Source organism: Hemibagrus wyckioides, linkage group LG09 (genome assembly GCF_019097595.1).
Source record: "Hemibagrus wyckioides isolate EC202008001 linkage group LG09, SWU_Hwy_1.0, whole genome shotgun sequence".
Lineage (NCBI taxonomy): Eukaryota > Metazoa > Chordata > Actinopteri > Siluriformes > Bagridae > Hemibagrus > Hemibagrus wyckioides.
The window spans coordinates 26,663,157-26,690,070 of NC_080718.1; the positions used below are offsets into that span (position 1 = coordinate 26,663,157).

The 26,914-nt window shown below is 41.1% G+C and overlaps 1 protein-coding gene across 2 annotated transcripts in view; it reads right to left on the minus strand.

Moving 5' to 3' along the window:
• Positions 1-26,914, minus strand: part of chrm3a (cholinergic receptor, muscarinic 3a) — a 168,084-nt gene that overhangs the window by 119,561 nt on the left and 21,609 nt on the right. For both annotated transcript variants that reach the window (XM_058398528.1, XM_058398527.1), the window contains exon 2: positions 8,088-8,165. The gene's annotated coding sequence lies outside the window, so the exon portion shown is untranslated. The remainder of the gene's footprint in view (positions 1-8,087; positions 8,166-26,914) is intronic.

The following is a 26,914-nucleotide window of genomic DNA, read 5'->3' on the forward strand; positions in this document are numbered from 1 at the left end:
AAAAGGTACTTATTTCTGTCACCTTTCAGAAAGCTAGTTATTACGGCCAGGAAAGGACCAAAGTGTAGTAAAAATACCTATGAAAATGTGATGGAAATGGCACCAGAGACGCTGAACCCAGAGCCAGAGCCATGAAATTAAAAGAAAAATTTCTTTTATTTTTCGTTCTGCTTCCCTACAGAGATTCTGAGAGTTTCACTGTTGCTGAAACAAATTATATATATATCATGTTTATATCGAGACTGTCCAAACATCCACAGCTCAGATTATACAGAAAATTAGGTTTGTATCAAACTCTACTTTCACGTTAACTCTACGAAAACAGCAGGTATTTTTACGACAGGGTGAATCAACAAATCCAAACGAATCAACTGCTTCAAATGACTCTTCAGACCAATCGAAGGAACTAAGTACGATAGCTGTAGCAAGTGTTAAAGTGAAGTTTATTGTAGGGGGACAAAACTGTGAATTTTAATGAGATCACAGTTTGTTCCTTGATGAATTTGATTGGTCCGTCTTATTCCCGCCCCCAAAGTCTCAAGAATCATCTTAAATCATGAGCAGTGTGCTTATTTCTTTATACTCTACTAAAAAACTACGCCACATAACCCTCTATAAACACTGCTCCATGTAACTAACCCTCTATAAACACTGCTCAATATAACAAAGATCCATCTATCTATCTATCTATCTATCTATCTATCTATCTATCTATCTATCTATCTATCTATCTATCTATCTATCTGTCTGTCTGTCTGTCTGTCTGTCTGTCTGTCTATCTATCTATCTATCTATCTGACTGTCAGTCTGTCTGTCAGGGTGACCATTCATCTTTCTATCTATCTATCTATCTATCTATCTATCTATCTATCTATCTATCTATCTATCTATCTATCCATCCATCCATCCATCCATCCCTCCATCCCTCCATCCCTCCATCCATCCAATGCTATATCTACATATATGCTATCTATATATTTGTGAGTTCGTTGGTCTGTCTGTCCATTCATATTTTTATCTATCTTTAACTTTGTATATCTGTCCATTTATCTGTCTGTTGGTCGGTCTGTCTGTCTGTCCATCCATCCATCCATCCATCCATCCATCCATCCATCCATCTATCTAGCTGTAAGAATCATCTTAAGTCCTGAGCAGTGTGAGAGCTCATAAACGAGTGTTAGTACAGTGTGAGTGTGTGTCTGCTCTCTGTGTATATGTAACAGCACATCATTAGTAATTGGGTGTAATGCGTTTCCACGGCCACAGCATCGCGAGGTCAAGGCTGATGTTCCAGTACAAACACTCAGGGATTGTCTTCATCCTCAGAGCTATGAGCCTCACAGCCAGCTCGGCCAGATGGAACTGATTCCTGGATGTTCATAATAACTGTTGGGGATTAGTCGTGTATTATTACTCCATGTCTACAAAGTAACACACTGCCTCGGGCCACAGAGGAAAAATCTCCCATGCCACCTAAGGATCATCTGCATTACAAGATGGAGTCCGGCTCTGAGGGTTCCATCACGTTTTCACCATCAGTCATGACTCTGTGGAGAACGGTGACCAAGGCAAACAAATCAGATGAGATCAGACGAGGCGAGGAACGAGTAAATAAGTCACAGATTCATCCTGTGTGTGGAATTTGCAAGGCTGTACCACACGAGTCGAACCACAGTCTTACTGGAAATCCACTCGCTTTTACTGATGTGTACAACTTCCTCCAGGAAGCTCCTAATCAAAGCTCTGCTCTCTCTCTCTCTCTCTCTCTCTCTCTCTCTCTCTCACTCTCACTGTCACGCTTCTCCTTTCTCGGCGAAAGTCATCCCTCACTCACATCTCTTCTCTTCAAGCATGGACACCTTTCTCTCTCTCTCATTCTCTCTCTCATTCTCACATTCTCTCTCTCTTTCTCTTTCTTTCTCTCGCTCCATCTCTCTCTCTCTTGTTCTCTCTCTCTCTCTCTCTCTCTCATTCTTTCTCACTTGCTCTCTGTATCTCTTTCATTCTCTTTCTTTCTTTCTCTTTCTGCATCTTTCTGTCTCTCTCTCTCTTTCTCTCTCTCTCACTCTTATTCTTGTTCTCTCTCTCTCACCCCCCTCTCATTCTCTATCTCTCATTCTCTGTCTCTCTCTCTCTCTCTCTCTCTCTCTCTCTCTCTATCATTCTCTCTCATTATCTCTCTCTCATTCTCATTTCTCGTTCTCTCTCTCTCTCTCTCTCTCTCTCTCTCATTCTCATTTCTTGTTTTCTCTCTCTCTCTCTCTCTCTCTCTCTCTCTTGTTCTTTAAAGTGTTAAATCCAAATGCCCAGCTTTCACAGAGGTCTTCATTCACACTTATTTTGTGGAAAGAAAAAAAAGCTGCCATTCAGTCACGGAATAGAGCGTGTCTCACAGACAGGAAGTGAGAGAAATGACACTTTAAAGAACTGGAAGAACAAACCTGGCTCTGTGAGTGATGGACAGATGGACAGGTCAGAGCTAGGGGGGAAAAAGTGGAAAATGAAGCAGTCAAGGAAGCAAACTATAGAGATATTGAGGAAAGTGAGACAGAAGAGACAGACAGAGATGGAAAGACAGAGACAGAGAGACAGACAGGGAGATAGACAGAAATGGAGAGACAGACTGAGACAGAGATGAAGAGAGAGAAAAGACAGCAAAGCAGACTGAGCAAGAGAGACAGACAGAAATGGAGAGACAGAGAGAAGACAGAGATGGCGAGACAGACAGAGAAAGAAAGACAGACAGAAGCAAGAGAGACAGGCAGAAATGGAGAGACAGACAGAGAAACAAACAGAGACAGAGATACAGAAACAGAGGGACAGACAGGAGCAAGAGAGACAGACAGAAATGAAGAGACAGACAGGAGCAAGAAGAGACAGACAGAGACAGAAAGACAGGCAAAGACAGAGAGACAGAGACAGAGACACAGATAGGAGCAAGAGAGACCAACAGAAATGGAGAGGCAAACAGAGACAGAGACAGTGAGACAGACAGAGAGACAAACAGAGAAAGAGAGACAGACAGAGAAGGAGAGACAGACAGAAGCAAGAAAGACTGAAAGATAAGGAGAGACAGACAGAGACAGAAAGACAGGCAAAGACAGAGAGACAGACAGAGATGGAGAGACAGACAGAAACAGAGAGAATGCTCCGACTTTTCTGTTACACTACATTCCCAGTTCTGAATGGTATCTGACTGTCGGCGGATAAAGAGCCAGAGGAACGTGTGGAGACAGAGCAGTGGTCAGAATAAATGAAGGTCATTTCACATCAGAAATTTCCCAGCGCTGTAAATGGACTGGCAGTAAACAAGGACCATGATTTCCCCAAACAAATGTAGTCCATCAAAACAAGAGGAAAACAAGTGTGTTCTGATCTAATCTGAAGGCAGAGAAGGAGAGTGAGGAGAAAATAGGGGAAAAAATGTGTTTAAAGAAATCTCCAACCACGTCATCCAACCACATCAACGTTTAGATTGTTTTATAGATTCATTTATACATCAGAGCACTGAGGGTTAAGGGCCTCACTCAGGGGCCCAGCAAAGGCTTCTTGTTTGTCCTGGGATTTGAAGTCACAACCTTCTGATCAGTAATCTGACATCATGATCATTTCCCATGCCATGGGTTATATAGGTGCATTGCATTCAGAGACCAATATGAGACCAACATGTGCACTGATGTCACATCTCCACCCACGTCTCCACCCACATCTCTACTCACATCTCCGCCCATGTCTCCACCCACATCTTCATGTCTCCACCCACGTCTCCTCTCACATCTCAACTCACGTCTCCACCCACATCTCTACTCATGTCTCCACTTATGTCTCTACTAACGTCTCCACCCGTGTCTCCACCCATGTCTTCACTCACATCTTTATCCATATCTCTACTCACATCTCCACCCATGTCTCCACCCACATCTTCACCCACATCCTCACTAACATCTCCACTCACATCTCCAACCACATCTCTACTTATGTCTCTACTAACGTCTCCACCAGTGTCTTCACTCATCTCCAACCACATCTCTACTTATGTCTCTACTAACGTCTCCACCCGTGTCTCCACCCATGTCTTCACTCACATCTTTATCCATATCTCTACTCACATCTCCACCCATGTCTCCACCCACATCTTCAGCCACATCCTCACTATCATCTCCACTCACATCTCCAACCACATCTCTACTTATGTCTCTACTAACGTCTCCACCAGTGTCTTCACTCACATCTCCACCCACATCTTCACACACATCTCTACTCATGTCTCCACCCACATATCCACCCACATCTCCACATCTTCACCCACGTCTCCACCCAGGTCTTCACCCACGTCATTACTCATGTCTCCACCCACGTCTCCACCCACATCTCCCCCCACATCTCCACCCACGTCTTTGCAATGCATTTCTTATTAATGGCAAGTCAGGAAAGAAAAAAAAGCTTAGTTTGCTGTCACTAACTCTCTAATTTAATTGTATTTTATTTTATTTACTTCTACTGTTACAGAAGATTCTCTTCTTCAAGGGTGAAACAAGCAGAATTTTGTAAACCTACAGAAATAACAGGAAGATTAGATTACATATAGAACTCTTCTTCTTTTAATCTTCTACCAGTGAGACACACGTAATGATTTGTAATGCAATGTACTGACTTTCTGTGAGAGCACTTTCTGTGATGTCACAACACTCAAATCTGCAAATAATCGCTGTGATTTTAAAAAATTTACAAACTCCTATGAATATATCGATAAGTTTTCTTGTTTATTTTTTCTTCATTGCAGCTATCGCAAAATCCTGGATGCACTTTATGGACTACCTAAGCTCCTGGAGGCGGAGCTTTACAAATCTCCAATCTAATAGAAAATACACAGCATAGTGGATTTTTTTTTCATTAAATAACTACGGAGATTATATACGATAATAATAATAATAATAATAATAATAATAATAATAATAATAATAATAATAAAAATAACCCAACAGGCAGATCAACATTTAGAATTAATAATAATAATAATAATAATAATAATAATAATAATAATAATAACAATAATAATAATCCAACATACAGATCAATGTTTAGAAATATAATAGAAGAAGAAGAATAGTTTGATTATTCAACAGAGAAAGTAAACAAGTAGCTGAGCATGTACATTCCCATACTAGACCTTACAGTCACTGCAGTATCTGTAAATCACAATAAAATTCCTCTGCATGAAATGTGTCCTGTTAAAAAAAGTTTTCCAGTATGACCTTCATCACGTCTTACTTCAATGTCATCCTTGATCTTTGATAAAATGACTCCTCTACATCCACTCATGACTTGATATTAGCTCCTTTTCCGGACGCAGGAATGAAATCAGAATGTTTATTTACGCCTCACGTAATATAAGAGATGCTGGATGACAAATAGCCTTGGTTATTATGCAGGACATACCGTTTAATCCGAAACATATCGAATCGAGAGGCACGTATCGAATGATATCGTTACACCTCTATGAGAAAGGACGAGCGGGATAAACATGGGGAAGTCGCAGGAGAACCGGGAAGCAGGAAACAATAGGTTTCTGTGACGAATGCACTCATTTCCAGCTCTAAATGGCACCCAGACAAAACACACAGGAGGTTAAAGAGCTTCGCAATGTAAAAAGCTCCTTAATGAGTTCCTTAATCTGGAAGCCGAAGTCACTTCGGGCTCGCTGTCGTGTCTGGATCTAGATCTCTTCTTCAGAACACACAAACACACACACATATATATATACACACACATACACAAAGAGATGCTCAACTCTCACAAGTCAGCTTTGATGAATGCAGCTGTTAATTTCAGTCTCGGTGTGTGGTGGTGCTTTAATTAGAAGCCGAAGCATGTCCGTGCTGCGCGGCAAAATTGCACGATCGTGCAGGACAGAAAGCCATCAGGCAGCCAGCATCACGCTTTTCACATGAAGAAGAGTTCGACAAAGGGTTTGACATTCGTACCAACTCGCACGCATACAGACATGAAAAGATGAATCCGAGCGGCTCGTCGACATCAGCGTCAACGCTGACGTGTAAACATCATATCCGGTCGATGATAAGATGCGCACAAAAGCAGTAAACTCCAAGTGAATCTGAGCAAATTATATACATATCTACAAAGAAAAGCAGGTGAAATTCTGAAAAATAAGTGTGTGTGGTGAGAACGGGTTGCACTACTGGATCAATGACGTGGTACATGATACCAAACAACCAGACCGACAGCATAAAAACCACCAGCGTGAATATTAATAACTCTGATAGGGGTAAAGTAAAAGACCAGAGTATTGAACAATGTACTATGAACAATGAACAATGAACAATGAACAATGGGTATAGTAAAAAACGCTAAATTTGTAAGTATAAGGTGCGAATAAAGACGTAAAACAACGACTAGGATAAAACACCAGAGTGAGTATAGAGATTATTGTATGGATTCAAATAAAACTGAACATAAAACAATTAAACAAGGAGTATTATAAAAGACCAGACTGAGTACAGAGAGTGAGTAAGAGTATTAAAAAGGGAGTATGGAGTTAGTATAAAGAGCATTAAACAAGTGTACAGAATATTAAACAGTGAGTAAACAGACTGAGTATTAAAAAGTATTAGAAAATGAATATGGTAAAGGATCAGACTGAGTAAGGAGAGTATTAAACAGTATGAGTGTGGTAAAACACCAGAGTGAGTTGAAAGAGTACTAAATAACGGATATAGTATATATTTCTTTCTGTCTCTCTTCCATTTTATAAGAGCAACTGTAACACTGCAAAGCAATTTACCCCTGAGGTTAATAAACAAGAAAAGTTCATTGAACCTTGAATCTCGAATATAGATTTTTTAATAAAAGAGACTGAGTAAAGAAAGTAAACACTGAGTATAGTGAAAGACTCAGAACGGGTATAGAGAGTATAAAGACAGTGAGTGTGGTAAAATGTCTGAGTGAGAATAGAGAGTATTAAACAGTATGAGTGCGGTAAGTGAGTATGGTAAGAGTATAACGACAGAATACAGAAAAAGATCAGGGTAAAGTAAACATCAGAGTGAGTATAAAGACAGTGAGTATAGTAAAAGATCAGAGCATTTCACACCTAGGCCTTCACTGGTGTCCTTCCTGAATTAATCCACCTCTGTACCATCATTATGACGCCACGGCAATAGATACTAATCAACCGTTAAATAGCAAAGTAAAATAGAAATTAGTCTACAGTATTTCACACCTCACAAGGAATAGTCCATTTTATTACGGCTACTTATCTCAAAAAAGACATTCTTGATGCCGTATGCAGCAAAACTGCAATCTCCGGAGGACGCAGCATCCGAAATAAGACGCAGTGAATATAGAAACACTGTATATGTGCAGGTCGCTGCCTCTGACTACTCCAATTATCCAATCAAAGGACAGGAAATTGCTGGCGTAATCGTATGCCTGCTATATGGCCCCAGTGACACCAACTCGAAATCTGATTGGTTAATGGAACAATTCCATCGCCACTTATTTTAAGCTACGGACGCCTGTACTATTGATTCTGAAGGCCTTAAAGCAGACAGTAAAAAGACAGTGAGTATAGTAAAAGATCAGAGTGAGTATAATGGTGAGTATAACAGTGAGTTCAGATTGATGATGCGCTCTCTGAGTACGCTAAAAGAGTATTGTTGGTATAGTAAAATTATACTTGAAAATAATAAACAATCAGTCTGAGTACAGGCAGTCAGTCAAAGAGTAGAGCTGCTACAGTTGGAGTGGACAGTGAATACAGTAAAAGGACACTCTTTATGAGTATGTAAAAACTCCAGAGTGAGTATGGTGTAGTTTGACTGAGTGTGGTGAGTGCTGAGAGTAAATATTCATTCAACAGAAAGCACAGGAAAGTGCATCAGTATATACATTTATAAATAAAAACAAATGACTGAGGAAGACCAGAGCGTGTATGATGTATAGCGTAAGTATGATTTAACACCAGAGCAAACACTGTGAACCTGGACCACAGTGTTGAATAGCAAAAAAAGTGTGTGTGTGTGTGTGTGTGTGTGTGTGTGTGGAGAGAGAGAAACAGAATCACTGACCATAGAGCGCTGAGACATCATGACCTTCTGAGTGGCGACTTATACAGCAATGAAGTCGTGAGTATGTTGACCTGGAGCCTGTAAACAACACACACACACACACACACACACACACAAACCGTCTACTTTAGTTTGAGAGCATTACATAACTTTTAAACAAAGCACAAAAGGCTTTCGACTTGAAGCCTCCTTGTTTATAGTCTTTCTTTCCCCAGAGCACAGAACTTCGCCTCAGAAAGCTTTCCTCGTTTTTATGCTGCCGGGCTTTTCACTTCCGATTCTGACACAGAGCTCTGGAGTGAGCGGATTTCACAGGGAATAGGTCCCCGGTGGCTCGCGAGGCTTGTGCGGAGTGACAGCACAATCACCTCGGTGTGGAAAGCACAACAGTGCTGCCAGGTCTGTTCTACTGCTGCCAGGGTTTATCACATGCACACGAGAGCCAGGCTTTCTTAAATAATCTGAAGAGATGACTGGAAGCAAATGGGGTTTGGAAAACAAAATGGAGCGGCAGGACGCATCCGTTTCTGGGAGAGCGCTGAAGTCGTGTTGATCGTGTCATTTTGGAAATTCGGGAATATCGCGTGCTGGGAGGCGTGTCTTAGTCACAGGAAATTCACCATCTTTGATGTTTGATCTCTGGACTACTGTATTGGTGAGGTTTAGCCCCAGAATTATTTATTTAAAGAGTGGAAAAAACACTGGGATGAAAGCCAAAGCTAATGGAATTACACAGGAGGTGAAGAGGAAAGGACAGAAGGGAGGATTATTAAGGAATTAAAGGGAGTGAAGAAAGAAAGTGAAGGAATGAAAGAAAAGGTGAGAGAAGTAAAGAAGGTGAGGTGAGGTGAGGTGAGGTGAGGTGAGGGAGGGAGGGAAGGAAGGAAGGGATCGAAAAAGGAGGTGAGAAAAGTGAAGAAAAGGGGAGAAAGAGGGGCAGAAGTGGGTGAAGGATTGAAGAAAGTAAAGGAAGAGGAGAAAACTGAGGAGATGAAGACAGAAAGTAAAGTAAAGGGAGGGAGGAAGGAAGGAAGGAAGGAGGGAGGAAGGAAGGAAGGAAATTAATCAAGTAAAGGAGGTGATGTGAATGAAGGAGTGAAAATGAATGAATTTAAGAAAGTGGAAGAAATTAAGAAATTAATGTAGGTGAAAGAAGAACCTACATTATATATCCCACTCTATTCTCCCGGTCTATATCCCACTCTATTCTCCCGGTCTATATCCCACTCTATTCTCCCGGTCTATATCCCACTCTATTCTCCTGGTCTATATCCCACTCTATTCTCCCGGTCTATATCCCACTCTATTCTCCCGGTCTATATCCCACTCTATTCTCCCGGTCTATATCCCACTCTATTCTCCCGGTCTATATCCCGCTCTATTCTCCCGGTCTATATCCCGCTCTATTCTCCCGGTCTATATCCCGCTCTATTCTCCCGGTCTATATCCCGCTCTATTCTCCCGGTCTATATCCCGCTCTATTCTCCCGGTCTATATCCCGCTCTATTCTCCCGGTCTATATCCCGCTCTATTCTCCCGGTCTATATCCCACTCTATTCTCCCGGTCTATATCCCACTCTATTCTCCCGGTCTATATCCCGCTCTATTCTCCCGGTCTATATCCCACTCTATTCTCCCGGTCTATATCCCACTCTATTCTCCCGGTCTATATCCCACTCTATTCTCCCGGTCTATATCCCGCTCTATTCTCCCGGTCTATATCCCACTCTATTCTCCCGGTCTATATCCCGCTCTATTCTCCCGGTCTATATCCCACTCTATTCTCCCGGTCTATATCCCACTCTATTCTCCTGGTCTATATCCCGCTCTATTCTCCCGGTCTATATCCCACTCTATTCTCCCGGTCTATATCCCGCTCTCTACTGGTCTATATTCTGCTCTCTTCTCCTGGTCTAGATCCCGCTCTCTCCTGGGAATGAGGCAGAAACAGAGTTAGTATCGGACTCTGGTCCATCACAGAGCAATGCTGAAAACTTTATAGCCAAATTACACCCGAAAGATCAAGCAGCTGCATTCCAGTACAAAATGAAAAGCTTTGGATGCAGATGTCTGAGGAAAACTCATAACAGCTGGAGACAGAATTAGGCAATGACCCAGGTAAAACACACACACACACACAGAGCTTGCCCATGTTAGTCGCTGTCACTCCGGGGATTGGAAGGATCTGATCTGTCCTTATATAGAAGCAGTGAGCGATTTACACCTTTCCCTTTCAGCTCAGAGGAAGATTTTCCCTGAAGCCCTTTGTTTTTGGTAGACCTGAGATAAAACACCTCCTCATCATCCTCTTCAGTAATCCCCATGCCTTCATCGCTCTCGGATATAAATAGTGTGTGTGCAGTGTTACGCTCCAGCAGAAAGGGACAGCTAAGCCCTAGCATGAGCTTTTATTTTTATTTTTTTCTTCATAGCAAACTCATTAATGTTGGAATTCACCAAAGGAAACAGCTATCTGAGTGGGTCATCAGAGTGTTTCTCACACACACACACACACACACACACACACACAAGATTCCGTCCCGTCCTTGTGTGGGTTCTACTGGACAGACAGATGTTATCACATCATCGTTGCATTCTTCTTTGGATTTTATTGCATTTTTCTTCCAGGGATGCGATCGTTTATTTCAAGACAGACAGAACAATTGATAAAAAGTTTTTTTTTCTCTTTGTTTGAAGTTACAAATAGACAAAAACGTTGAGGTGAAAAGCCGAAAGAGTGTAAAAGTGATAAACAAGGATATGTACTTTAAAGTAGAGAATAACAGAGAAGAGACATTAGCTACATTTCCAGAAGAGCTTTTGATGCTACATTTATACCATGTGGGATAAGTGCTACAGAAAATAGATGTATGTATGAATGGATGGATGGATGGATGGATAAAAGATGCATTGATGTTTCATTTATACTGTAGGATAAATGCTAGAATACATATATAGCTGTATGTACTGTATGTATGAATGGATGGATGGATGGATGGATGGACGGACTCCCCTTGGGGTTTTCCCATATTCTTATCCAGAAGAGCTTTTAAAACCTTATTTATAATGTGTAGGATAAGAGGATAAGTACTACAGAGGATGCATGGATGATGGATGGCCAGATGGTTTGCCAGACAGAATGAGGACATCCCTGAGTGTTTTCTCCTCATCCAACTTTTATTCCCAGAAGACCTTTTGACCCTCCACCTTCTGACTGATCACTGATCAGAACCACAAAATTCCACATCTCTATGGTATAATAGTAATTGCTAATATTTGGGAAGCATGTCAGCTCGGATATAATCAGATACGACTGTCCACTCCTGACAGAGATGACCAGAAAGATGATCAGAAGCAGCTGTTTTACAGTCCTGCATGAGAATGAGCGTTAGTTAACTTGCATGAGGATAAAGAGCTCGTGAGTACGAGTGAGCAGCTTCAGAGCAGTGACAGTGACATCCTGGATAATTGATATGAATCTCAGCAGCGAGTGAGAAGATGGCCAGGACGAGAGAAATAAACATTTTTTTCAGATTTTGATATTTTTCAAGACTGAATGTCAGAATACCTAAAGGTCTTTCTACTATCCGACAGCAACTAATTATCACTTATAAGGAAAAAAATGGCTTGCTAGGACATGTGATAATGCTTAATTAAATGACTGTAATTCTCATATAATCTAATATGCCTATAGGCTTCAGGTTATTTTCATTTATTTACAGCGTAACTCAGGATTTAGCCTTGTTGGGATTGATTTAAAGGTGTTTTTTTTTTCTTTTTAATTTTAATTGGTAAAAAATGACCTCCATGTTGCATCAGGTGGCTGAACCTTTGTATTTAAAGATTAGCGTTGAGTGTGTGCTGTGTGTGGTGTGTGCTACGAGAGGTTCATAACGCTAATAATGACTACAAGCTGCCACTGTGGAGAGGTTAATTAGTCGGGTGACTGGGGGAGGACGAAGCAGATGGTAAAGAACGTGTTAGAATGCACAGATAAGCCTGATCCTATATCGGTTCCTATTCACTATATGAGCTCACTACATAGGGGATAGAAGATCACTTCTTTTGGTTTCCATTTCTCCATGGTTTGTTCACACACTACCTTATTTATAGAAACGGACGAACTTGTGTTTCTTTAGTGCAGTGACATTTCAGTGGAAGCCACGTGCTAGTGAACAGAGCAGAACTGGATTCTCCAGAAGAACTTGCAGGTGTGGGAGAAGGACGTCCTGGATGACCTGATGAAACAGGTACAAGCTCACTGAGGCACTGGGCCTTAGAAGATAAGATCATACATCTCTGGCCCTTTACGAATAAGATTGGACATCCCTGGCCCTTTGTGGATAAGATCAGACATCTCTGGCCCTCTGCAGATAAGACTAAACATCCATGGCCCTTTTGCAAATAAGATTGGACATCCCTTGCCCTTTTTGCGGATAAGATCGGACATCCCTCACCCTTTGCAGATAAGATTAGACACCCCAGGCCCTTTGTGGATAAGATTGGACTCCGCCAGCTTGCCCTTTTCCTGGTGCTGTGTCTTCCCCAGGTATGTGACACACATGCTTGAAACAAAAGAAAATGTGATTCATCAGACCAGGCCTCCTTCTTCCACTGCACCATACTCCAGTTCTGCAGCTCACCTGCCCAATGTAGGAGCTTTCAGTAGTCAGCATGGTCACTCTGATCTCTCTGCAGCTGATCTGACTCCATTCTATTAGAGCTAGCATGAACTTTCTCAGCTATCTGTGCTACAGTAGCTCTTCTGTGAGATCGGACCAGACGGCTAGCTTTCCTCCATATACACATTAGTGTGTCTTGGGTGTCCAGGACCCTGTCACTGGTTCAGTGATTGTCCTTCACTGGAGGTTCTGCCTAACCACTGCGTACCAGGATTACCTCATAAGACCCAAAGTTCTGGAGATGCCCTGATTCAGTCATCTAGAGATCACAATTTGTCAAAGTCACTCAGATCCCATCCCTTATCGCTCATTTTTCCTGCTTCCAAAACACCGACTTCAAGAACTGACTGCTGGGTGCATCACCTCTTGATGGACAGAAGCTTATTTTAATGAGATACACTGTCTGTCTTTACTTAAAGCATGTGTGAACTTTTAAACCTTTAAAAAAAGAGGTTAACGTTGCTAGGGAAAGCTTTAAAGCTTTCTATGAGGAACCAGACCTCAGAGACTTCCACACAGAACCCTTTAAAAAAGTGAGAACCTTTAACCGTCCATGGAACCCTTACTAGCTTTCACTATTAATTTGGATGCACTATTTCAGTAGGTATTTTCATCGTATGAGGTCCAGACTCATACTGTTTCACTCACACACACACACACACACACAAAACGGGTTCAACTGCTGCAAAAGAAAACACGAATGTAAATCTGCTGCTTGGCTCTCACAGGTTGAGTCACACACTGATATTGGATTTCTATCAAATTTCATGCACGTACACACACACACACACACACACACAGTCTCATTCCAGCTGTGTCTCTTTTCCTTTCTGTTCTGCAGTAGAGCAGGGATTGATACAGCCAAAGCATAGCGAGTGTGTATGATTGAATGATGAATCGACGGAGGCGTGCCATTTTGAGGCAGGTTTGATGAAAGGTGTGGAGAATCGTGAAAGATGAGTAAAAGAGAGAGAGAGAGACAGAGAGAGAGAGAGAGAGAGAGAGAGGGGTGACACACACTCATTCAGCATTCACCATGCTTGTCAGTCTAGCAAATGATCCACCAAAGCATGTTGAGAAAGAAGAAACAGACCTAATACATAATGTATAATAAGGGTAATAAGCCCTATTCAGACTGGATTGATCGGAGGTTTTGTGCTTTTTCTTTAGAATTAAGACAGAGGAAGCGCTCACTGTCTCTCACAGAATCCGAACTGAAACCGGGAACTGATTATTTGGAATAAAAACAATCATACACAGATCAGGCATAACATTCTGAGCAGTGACAGGTGAAGTGAATAAGCCTGATGATCTCCTCATCATGGCACCTGTTAGTGGGTGGGATATATTAGGCAGCAAGTCAACATTTTGTCCTCAAAGTTGATGTTAGAAGCAGGAAAAATGGACAAGTGTAAGGATTTGAGCGAGTTTGACGAAGGGCCAAATTGTGATGGCTAGACCACTGGATCAGAGCATCTCCAAAACTGCAGCTCTTGTGGGGTGTTCCCGGTCTGCAGTGGTCAGTGGAGGCCCCATCTCACAACTTACAGGACTTAAAGGATCTGCTGCTAACATCTCGGGGCCAGATACCACAGCACACATTTAGGGATCTAGTGGAGTCCATACATGCCTCGAGGGATCAGGGCTGTTTTGGCAGCAAAATGGGGACCAACACAATATTAGCCAGGTGGTCATAATGTTATGCCTGATCAGTGGTAGCACCGAGGAAGTATATGCATTATGTTATGGTCATATATATATATGGTCACTATAACAAACAACAGCTTAAAATGAGGTTTATTATTCTGACAGTGATGCAAACTTTTAATTTGAGTAAAACACAGAAATCTGTTACTTGTAGCTGAGAAACTCCTGAAAGCTACACGATGCGGTATTATTTATTTTATTGCATTTTTCACTATATGACTCTCACACCTCATGACAGCTTTAAACTGGTTAGCTATAGATAAACATTTGTTGTTATTTGTTTGGTTTTTTTTCAAGATCGGAGGAAAGCAGTATCCGCCCTCTTCCGCATACGTGAGCCGGTGATTGCCTAGCGTCTCTGCAATTGGCAGGTGAGGCGGAGTAACCTCGTCCCTCCCACCCAGGATGATGAACTGCTGACAAAAATGGATTTCAAGATCTGCTGGGTTTCAGTAACAGGAAACAGTTAATACTGCAGTTAATAGATCCATTAAAACAAAACTCTATCCTATTACTAGCTGTGTCTTATTTGGCTGGCTAGCTAACTAGCGCAATATGCTAGCTACCATGTTTTAGCTAAAAGAGTTAATTAGTATCAGAGCAGTGGTGGCTTTGGGTTTTTAATCACAGGATCAGAGTTTAAGCCCCAGCACTGCCAAGCTGCCACTGTTGGGCCCCTGAGCAAGGCCCTTAACCCTCACTGCTCCAGGGGTGCTGTATCATGTCTGACCCTCCTAACTACTAAAGCTGGGATATGTGAAGAAGGAATTTCTGTGCTGTAATGTATATATGACAAATAATAAAGTTTAAATGGTGTTAAAATAGCACAGCCTTCTAGAATAATATGCCTGCTATCATTTAGCGCAAAGGAATCACACACACACACACACACCTGAGAAAGAGATGATCCTGGTTATCCAAACACGCTTGCAGCGCTTGCTGGATCCTTCAGATTCTCCCTCAAAGCATTATGGGATATGCCTCAGCCTTTCCTACCGTATGAAAGGCAGCTCGTGATCACATGACAAGGCTTTGGCGAGCTTTACGTAGATGAGCTATGCACTTTATTAACCTAGCAAGCCCGAATCTGCGAACGCGGCATTGCACGGATATGAACATATATGGAGATGGTCAGATGGAGCAGACAGGACAAGATGAAGTGGTGATACGATGGGGTTCAGATGCTTATAAGGGCAAAATGCGGAGCTCGGAGAGCCGCAGAGGCTCGATTGTTGCTCCTTATTCTGCACTGATTTATTCGGTTTGACATGAGAAATGTAAATTTGGGAATAAAAGGAAGAGTCGCTAGAAATGTTATCCGCAGCGTGAATGAAGGAATTAGCATAAGACAGAGAGGAGAGATGACTAGCCTGAGCGTCTGGGACATCAGCTCTCATGTCTGGGCTTTATGGCAGTTTTGTTTTGCTTTTTTTATTCATAGGAATCTGAAGGAAAACTAGTTTTGATGACTCCTCATTAGACTTCATCGTGCAGCTCGATGTGGCGATGCACACGTCGGCCAAGCCGAGATCAGATAGCTTTCTTTTTGACAATTATTTTTTGGAGAATGAGGAACAGGCGGGTCGTGCAGAAATCTCCGACTCCTGTCTGTGTGGAGGTTTATGTTTTCTGTGTTTCTGAAGGTTTTGCTACATTCCATTCCATTAAATATCATAAACTCTTATTTTATCATTGCACTACAGTGATGTTCAAATGTGCAAGACTTTATAATTTTACATATTTTATAGTCTTTTAAATTTTATATAATCTTACTTTCTTTCACTTTTTGTATTGGGCAATATTTTTTAGTTATTTATTTTCTCTTATAATTTTACATAATTTTATTTTCTTTTACTACTTGTCTTTTAAAATGTCTCTTTCTTTCTTTCTTTCTTTCTTTCAAAAACCTGCACGTTAACTGTCTGTTGAACTGCTGTGACAATTGAATTTCCCCACTGTAGGAGCAATAAAGTTTTATCTTATCTTATGATGTGTTTTTTAGATGTATGTACGTACGTACGTACTTATTTATTTCAGGCTGTGTCATGGGAACCATTGATAAAATAATTTGCAAATTAAAAATAAATACATAAATAAATGAATAAACACTTCTTACAACACAGTGAAATTCAACACAGGATAAAATACAAAAATTTTAAAAATCAGGCAAAATTAATAAAGGAGGATGTATTTTAGAGGGGGTTTCATCGGATTTTATCGAGGGAGGGAGGGAGGGAGGGAGAGAGAGAGAGAAAGAGAGAAAGAGAAAGAAAGAGAGAGAAAGAAAGAAAGAAAGAGAGAAAGAGAGAGAGAGAAAGAAAGAAAGAAAGAAAGAAAGAAAGAAAGAAAGAAAGAAAGAAAGAAAGAAAGAAAGAAAGAAAGAAAGAAAGAAAGAAAGAGATTAGAAGTGGATTCGGAAAAGATTTTTATTTTTTTTGTTAACCTTTTTATAATATTTTCATATACAAAGTTTTTATTTAATTATTTTTTTACTGTAAAAAAGTGTATTTGAAGTTTCTCAAGAAATAAATGGGTTGAATATCATCTAATAGTGAAGGTTTCAATGTTTTATTTCACCAGAAAAAAAATGTTCTCCTGTTATGTAAAATAAGTAAATAAATAAATAAATAAATAAATAAAAACAGGAAAAATAATACAATAAATAGAGGGGAGGATGATAAAAAAATAAAAAAACACCTATAAGAGCAAAAATAATACTTCAGCCATGATGAATGAAAAGGACCTTGATTTAAGTGACAGTGAAACAAACACAGTGTTTTAAATTCTGCTATTTTAGTGACCTGCCCTTCAGACAGATGGGAGGTGTTGAGTGTGTGATGGATTATAGCGCTCAGGAGATTCCCTGGTCATTCGTCAGAGCGCAGACACACAGCTCCTGTTCAGCAGCCGCTAAAACTTCCAGACTGATAACGACGCTGGGATCCGTCACGCCGAGCGCAGACGCGTCTGATTTGTGGCGTCTGATCTGATCTGAGCGCGCTCATTCCTCACCTCTTTTCTTCCTGCTCTGGATATGTGATGTAGCGTGAAGCTGCTTTTAAATACAACTCCAAATAAGAAAACAAATCTAATGTGATGAACTCTGGCAGCTGAAGATTATTAACAGACCCCCCCACAACAACACACACACACACACACACACACACTCCTGAATAATGTCACTGTAGAAAAACTGAGTAAAACCTGAGATTCGGTCACAATGAGAAACACTGAGCACTGGACTCACCATCTGTCTGTCTCTCTCTCTCTGTGTGTCTCCATGTCTCTCTCGGTCTCTTTCTGTGTCTTCCTGTCTCTCTGTGTGTCTCTCTCCCTGTATCACTGTCTCTTTCTGTATTTCTCCATGTCCTCTGTGTCTCTTTCTGTGTCTCACTGTGTCTATCTTTCTGTCTTTCTCTGTGTACTCTCTCTCTCTCTCTCTCTCTCTCTCTCTCTCTGTGTCTCCATGTCTCTCTCTGTGTCTCTCTCTCCATGTATCACTGTCTTTTTCTGTGTCTCTCTCTGTGTCTATCTTTGTCTTTCTCTGTGTTCTCTCTCTCTCTCTCTCTCTCACACACACACACACACACACACACACACACACACACACACACTTGCATCCATCTAAGTGATTAGAGAGGGTTAGATTAATACACACTCGACCGTTTGACACTGACCTTTATAGCACTTTTACAAAAGTGACACACACACGCACACACACTGATACACATACTGGCACACAGCGACAAACACACACACACACACATATATACACACTTGTACTCAGCTACACACTCAATTAAACTCTTACACAGACTAGCACTCAGCTATCCAAACAGCTACACACACATACACACAGCTACACACACACACACACATATATACACACAGCGCTACACACACACATACACTCAGCTACCCAAACAGCTACACACACAGCAACACACACCAATGCACACCGCTACACACACCGCTACACACACATTACTATCTATTCCATTCATCTTACTCTGAAACAGTGTGAACTTCAGCCAGATGTTTTCCTCACTGAAATGAACCAATGCTAATTTTCTTTTCGCTAGCGTTTACATTTTCCTCGCTGCCCGGTGCCTCGAACGCTTCACACGTCTGTAAATAAAACCCACGTACGTGTTTCCCTTCAGACGTGAAGTAACGCTAACCCTCAGCAGCTGGAACGAGGTGTCAGAACACATCAGCGCCGATGCAGCAACTTCAGGAAGAGTCCAAGTGGGTTTTTCCTCGCTGCAATACGCTAATTCTGGTTTCCATAGCAACAGATAGAATGATGTCATCAGAGGTAGCCAGGATTATATCAGTCTACTTCAGATTAATTAGTCGTGTTGAGCGGAAACAGAAAGTCATGTGATGAGTTAAAGCCAGCAGGAAAAGTCGAAGGGAGAACAAAAAAGTGTGCAGATGATCCGCAGTGTCATGTGACCACTCTGAAGAAGCCGATATACGTTCCTTAAAGTTTGATTTTCTAGAAAGAAAGAAAGAAAGAAAGAAAGAAAGAAAGAAAGAAAGAAAGAAAGGTGTGAGAGATTCTGAGAGCGTGCATGTGCAAGAGAGAGAGAGAGAGATATAAAGGGAATAATGAACGTTTCTTGTGATGGTGAAAATCATAAAGATGATGATCTTGATGATGATGATGATCTTAATGAAAATGATCTCTATGATGATGATGATCTTAATGAAAATGATCTCTATGATGATGATGATCTTAATGAAAATGATCTCTATGATGATGATGATGATCCTGAAGATGATGATGAAAATGATCTTGATGATGATGATGATGATGATCTCTATGATGATGAAGATGGTTTTGAGAGGCGGAGTTTTACAGTGGTGGTGTTCCTGAGCTGGAGCTGTTTATCTGCAGGCTCTGGCACAGTGTGTGGGAGTGATTAATGCTCTCCTCATTACATCACCATACATCATTAAGTCCAGCGTGGTTACAGCTCGGCTGTGGAGATCTGCACCGGGACAAGAACACACTTCACCTCACGCTGCAACAAAAAACCCTCTTACAAACCTGGGGAAGTGACTTCCAGACTCCTCACACCTTTCATCTTACAGGAAACTTGGGCCTCGTCTCAAAGTCTCTGTATTTATTTATTTATTGCTGTCAAGTGGAGCTATTTATATTATTAGGAACTCCATCTCCTGAGCAGCAGCAGCAGCAGCAGCAGCAGTGTGTTCAGGGTGTTAATTAACTTCCATGGGAAGAGTTCGGCTTGTCGTCTCTCAGCTCGCATCCTCAGGCATTGTGCTTTTTTAGACCAAAAAAATAAATAAATAAAATTCCTTTTTTTTTTTGCTTAGCGAGCGTCCCAGGCTCGTCTCTCGTCTCTCACATCAAAAACTTGGAGCTTAAACAAGTCCACTGAGACCAGGGATTCATTTCAGGGCAAGTGAAGATACTGCTGGTGTTAAAAATAAATAAATAAATAAAACATATCTAAAATTAAATTAAAAATAAATCTAAATTAAAACTAAATTAAAAATTAAATTAACAAATAAATAAAATTAATTACAATTAAATTACATTAAATTAAATAAAATTCAAGTCAAGTCAATTAAATACAATTCATTAAAATAAAGTAAAATAAAATACATAAAAAATAAACTTACGAGAAATAAAAATACTAAAAATGTTTTTTTTTTTTAAATATTTAAAAAATGAAACAAAATTAAATTAAATTAAATAATACAAAAAGAAAGAAAGAAGTAAAAGAAAAATTTAAAAAAAGTACATAAATAAATTTCTCGTTAGTGCCAGTGTGATACAAGGTAAATGGACAAAAAGGCAACAGCATAATAGTGTGTGTGTGTGTTTGTAATTTAATAAAAATTTAATGAGATGAAACCCAATTAAATTACATTAAATTAAACAAAATTACATTTAATAAAATTAAATAAAATAAAAATACATGAAATGTATATAAAAAAAATACAAATAATAAAAATACAAAATAAATGTTTTTTAATATTTTAAAAAATAAATGAAACAAAATGTAAGTAAATTAACTAATATAAAAAGAAAGAAAGAAGAAAGTTAAATAAATAAATAAATAAATAAATAAATAAATAAATAAATAAATAAAATACTTGTTAGTGTCCTGGAGTGATACGAGGCAAATAGACAAAAGGTCAGTAGTATAATAGTGTGTGTTTGTGTATGTGGGAGACACGTGGAAGAAGGAAAAGAAACACACACATGCACGTGTCAGTGTGTGAATTCTCTTCGACACAGAATGCAAATGATTTAAAGGCTGCGCTGAAGTTAAACAAACAGAAGTGAAGATTTGCTCTCATGTAAATCTGTGTCTGGGCCAAACGAGTTCATCTACAAGCCCATACAGGACGTAAATCCAGCGTGTGTGTGTGTGTGTTGCATGGAACCGGTGCACGTGGGGATAAGTGTAGCCTCATGAATCATGAGAAGTTTGAAGCTCTTCTCACCGAAGTTCTGTTAGCTGTTTAAAGAACACTTAGCATTGTGCAAACAGAAACGCCAAAACAGTTTATCAGTTCATCACCCAGAGATATTTGGCTTCAATCTTTCTCACACACACACACACACACACAAACACTTCTCTACTTCAGGCTGCATGTGACTGGAGAACTGTCTCTCATTACAGTGTATAAACATCACACTCATATCACACACAGGTGGAGGGGTTCGAGCAGAGAGGAACAAGGAGGAGTAAAACATCTCCTGTGTCACTTACTGAACTCAGACACCAGGAGACCTTACAGTGTGTAAGTGTAGGAGTCAGAGGCAGAGAGTCAGAGACAATGTTTTTCTGAGCTCAGAGTAACACAATTCGGTCAAATTTAGATCCATCAATCTGTCTATCTGTCTATCTATCTATCTATCTATCTATCTATCTATCTATCTGTCTGTCTGTCTGTCTGTCTATCTATCTATCTATCTATCTATCTATCTATCTATCTATCTATCTGTCTATCTATCTGTCTATCTATCTCTCTCCCTCTCTGTCTATTATATACTCTATATGATGCATTTTGTTTTAAATTAGAATTAAAAAATTGAATATTTCTTATTTGTAAATAACATTTTCTGCTCTTCTCTGTTGGTGTTATAAATAAAATAAAAAACAATTTATTTATTTTTGTAAGCATAGACATCAACGGGTTAACAGATAGATAGATAGATAGATAGATAGATAGATAGATAGATAGATAGATAGATAGATAGATAGATAGATAGATAGATAGATAGATAGATAGATAGATAGATAGATAGATAGATGGGGTAAAATGTCTGGGGTAAAATCACAATGAGACGTCAGGTTTATTTAAAAAAATGGATTTATATTGAAATTCTATTTGCTTTCTATCAGAGGTTTGATTTATATTGTCTTCTTTCTGAGCACGCTGAAGCTCCTGATGAAAACCAAAGGCCTGAGAGTAGGGGTCATTGGCTCATTAACTCCTGTGTAAGCGCTCACACAGTGGGGAACTTTACGGAAGATTTACAGAAGCATCGTGTTGGACGTACCACCGAGAGCCAGAGAGAGAGAGACGAGAGGAAACTGACCAAATGAGGGAAAAGACCGAACCTGGAAAACGGAAACGGATCGGATTTGGCTGTTCTGGAGTGAACCGGATTCCCGAACACACACACACACACACACACACACACACACACATACACACAACCACCCACCCACCCACACCCACACACATGCATCCACACACACACACCTACATACACCCACACCCCACCACATACATCCACACACACATACCTACATACACACACACACACACATACACCCCACCTCCCACACCCCCACCCCCACACATCCACACACCCATACATCCACACACTCACACCCACCCACATGTATCCACACACACCCACCTATCCAGACCTCTCTGTCCTTCCCTTGTTTACCCTGACACTCTTGGTGAGAAAGTCTTCTTGTCATCAGATGGAGGGATATTTTTCCGATGTCGTCGGGAATTCCCTTTAATTGTGGAGTTAAATCAGGAGTTTGACAGTAAACATCACGTGTAGCGACGTCTGATCCTGATCACGTTTGTGTTTGATTGCAGTGATGTAAGTGAGGTGTTCTTATAATCCATGGACGTGAGTGGATGTAGAGAAACAGAAAGCTCTACAGAAAAATCTGTTTCAGACGTTTACTGCGTTCGTCACCTTCACTGTAGATCTGCTTGTTGCGATAATTGGAAGCGCGTGTTTTCCTGATTTCTGAGCAGTGACGTATTCCCAGAGGCTTCAAACTGACAGAGAGACACGGAGAGTCAGAGAGTCAGATACGGAGAGACAGAGAGACAGACAGAAAGAGACGCCGCTTTTCTAAACTCAGAGTAACAGGATTTGGTCAAATTCAGATCTGTCTGTCTATCCATCTATCTTTCTGTCTGTCTATCCATCTATCTTTCTGTCTGTCTGTCTGTCTGTCTATCCATCCATCTATCAATCTGTCTATCTATCCATCCATCTATCAATCTGTCTATCTATCCATCCATCTATCAATCTGTCTGTCTGTCTATCCATCAATCCATCCATCTATCTATCTGTCTATCCATCTATCTACACTACTCACAAAAAGTTAAGGATATTTGGCTTTTGGGTGAAATTTATGGAAAATGTAAAAAGTTGCTACAGTGATATTATATCCTGAAAGTAGGGCATTTAAGTAGAAGCATGCAATGGTGATTTCCTCATCTCAAACAATTTATTGAAACTAAAGCCAACAACAGTGGTGGGTATACCACAACAAAAAATGTCAATGTCTCAATAATTTGTCATGTGCCCTTGACCATCAATTACAGCTTGACAACCACGTCTCATGCTGTTCACAAGTCGACTTATTGTCTGCTGAGGCATGGCATTCCACTCTTCTTGAAGGGCGGCCTTCAGGTCATTGAGGTTCTGGGGTGCAGGGTTAAGAGCCGCGACTCAGCTGATCCCATAGGTTTTCTATGGGATTCAGGTCTGGAGAAAGTGCAGGCCACTCCATTTGAGGTACCCCAGCCTCCAGCAGCCGTTCCCTAATGATGCGACCTCGATGAGCTGGAGCATCGTCGTCCATGAAGATGAAATTAGGCCTGTGTTGTTCATGCAGGGGCACAAAGACTGGATTAATGATGTTATTCAGGTAGTATTGGCTTGTCACTGTACCATTCACAAAATGTAGGGCAGTTCTGTATTGAGTGGACACACCTGCCCAGACTGTAACACCACCACAACAGTGGCTGATGCATAGCGCTCTCCTTGATGTCTCCAACATTGTTGGCGGCCATCATTTCTGCTCATCGTGAATCGGCTTTCATCAGAGAACAGGACTGAGGCCCACTGGTCCCTCGTCCAGCATAAATGCTCCCTGGCCTGACGCCTGTGCCTGGTGGTGTGGTCAGGTACCCATGCAGGTCGTCTACACGCAGACCACGCTGATGTAAATGGTTTCGAATGGTCTGACGTGATACTCAGGTGCCTCTCACCTCCCTTAAATGTGCCTGGACTTGAGTGGCATTCATCATCCGGTTCCGCAGGGCACTGTTCACAATGAAGTGGTCATCAACGTGGGATGTGGACAAAGGACGTCCACTTCTATACCTTTCTGTGACTCTTCCAGTCTCTCTGTATCTCTGTCCCAACCTGCTGATGACACTCTGTGACACTCTAAGCTCAGTGGCCACTTCCCTCTGAGAACATCCTGTTTGAAGCCTCACAATGGTGAGGTACTGTTGATCAATTGTTAGGTGTGGTCTTGGTCTCATGATGTCAGAATGTGAACAGCATGATGAAGAGGACTGTTTAAATACCAATTCTAATGGAACCAGAAAATTTATTGGTGGATTCATGGATCAAACACCAGTTGTGAATTTTGCCGTTAAGCACCTTGTTAGAGAACAGCAAGTTCTGCAAAAAGTACTGAAACACTGAACAGTTGGACATGTGCATTCAAAAGTGTAGAGAAGGTCAAATTAAGTTCACCTGGAAAGGTTATAGTGCATTTTTGGTACATCCTGAAATTTCACCCGAAAGCCCAATATCTTATCTGTCTATCCATCCATCCATCCATCCATATCAGTATCTATTTCTGACTGTCTATTCGTCTCTAGCTAGCTATCCTTCTTAGCTAACCCTGAACCGCTCAGCTGGATAAATGAAATAAATGTAAATCTCTCAGGATAAGAGCATCTGCTAATTATTGTAAATTTAAAAGGAAGGTTCATTACTGATCAGGAATAAATCTGTGAAATGTCTGTGTGTGTGTGTGTGTGTATGTGTGTGTGGCTAAATGTTTTGTTCAAGTAAACAGCAGAGAAACTGGTTTAGTTTCAGCTATTCTCATGTGATAGAGCAGAAGGTAATATTACAGAAAGGTAATGATGAACAGGTGACAGATGAATCACAATACACACACACACCCATACACCAACACACCCAAACATTAACACATACACCCACCCTCACACCCACCAATACACCTACACACAGACACACCCATACATACACAAACACACACCTGCACATACACCAACACATATACCCACACACACACCAACACACCCCTACACCTATACCAACACTTAAACCCACATTCACACACACACACACACATACACCAACACATATACCCACACACACCCCCCTACACCTATACCAACACTTAAACCCACATTCACACACACACACACACATACACCAACACATATACCCACACACACCCCCCTACACCTATACCAACACTTAAACCCACATTCACACACACACACATACACCAACACATATACCCACACACACCCCCTACACCTATACCAACACTTAAACCCACATTCACACACACACACACACATACACCAACACATATACCCACACACACCCCCTACACCTATACCAACACTTAAACCCACATTCACACACACACACACACACACATACACCAACACATATACCCACACACACCCCCTACACCTATACCAACACTTAAACCCACATTCACACACACACACACCAACACATATACCCACACACACCCCCTACACCTATACCAACACTTAAACCCACATTCACACACACACACACCAACACATATACCCACACACACCCCCTACACCTATACCAACACTTAAACCCACATTCACACACACACACATACACCAACACATATACCCACACACACCCCCCTACACCTATACCAACACTTAAACCCACATTCACACACACACACACCAACACATATACCCACACACACCCCCTACACCTATACCAACACTTAAACCCACATTCACACACACACACATACACCAACACATATACCCACACACACTCCCCTACACCTATACCAACACTTAAACCCACATTCACACACACACACATACACCAACACATATACCCACACACACTCCCCTACACCTATACCAACACTTAAACCCACATTCACACACACACACACATACACCAACACATATACCCACACACACCCCCCTACACCTATACCAACACTTAAACCCACATTCACACACACACACACACATACACCAACACATATACCCACACACCCCCCCCTACACCTATACCAACACTTAAACCCACATTCACACACACACACATACACCAACACATATACCCACACACACTCCCCTACACCTATACCAACACTTAAACCCACATTCACACACACACACACACATACACCAACACATATACCCACACACACCCCCCTACACCTATACCAACACTTAAACCCACATTCACACACACACACACACATACACCAACACATATACCCACACACACCCCTACACCTATACCAACACTTAAACCCACATTCACACACACACACACCAACACATATACCCACACACACCCCCCTACACCTATACCAACACTTAAACCCACATTCACACACACACACATACATCAACACATATACCCACACACACCCCCTACACCTATACCAACACTTAAACCCACATTCACACACACACATACACCAACACATATACCCACACACACTCCCCTACACCTATACCAACACTTAAACCCACATTCACACACACACACATACACCAACACATATACCCACACACACTCCCCTACACCTATACCAACACTTAAACCCACATTCACACACACACACATACACCAACACATATACCCACACACACTCCCCTACACCTATACCAACACTTAAACCCACATTCACACACACACACACACATACACCAACACATATACCCACACACACTCCCCTACACCTATACCAACACTTAAACCCACATTCACACACACACACACACATACACCAACACATATACCCACACACACCCCCTACACCTATACCAACACTTAAACCCACATTCACACACACACACACACATACACCAACACATATACCCACACACACC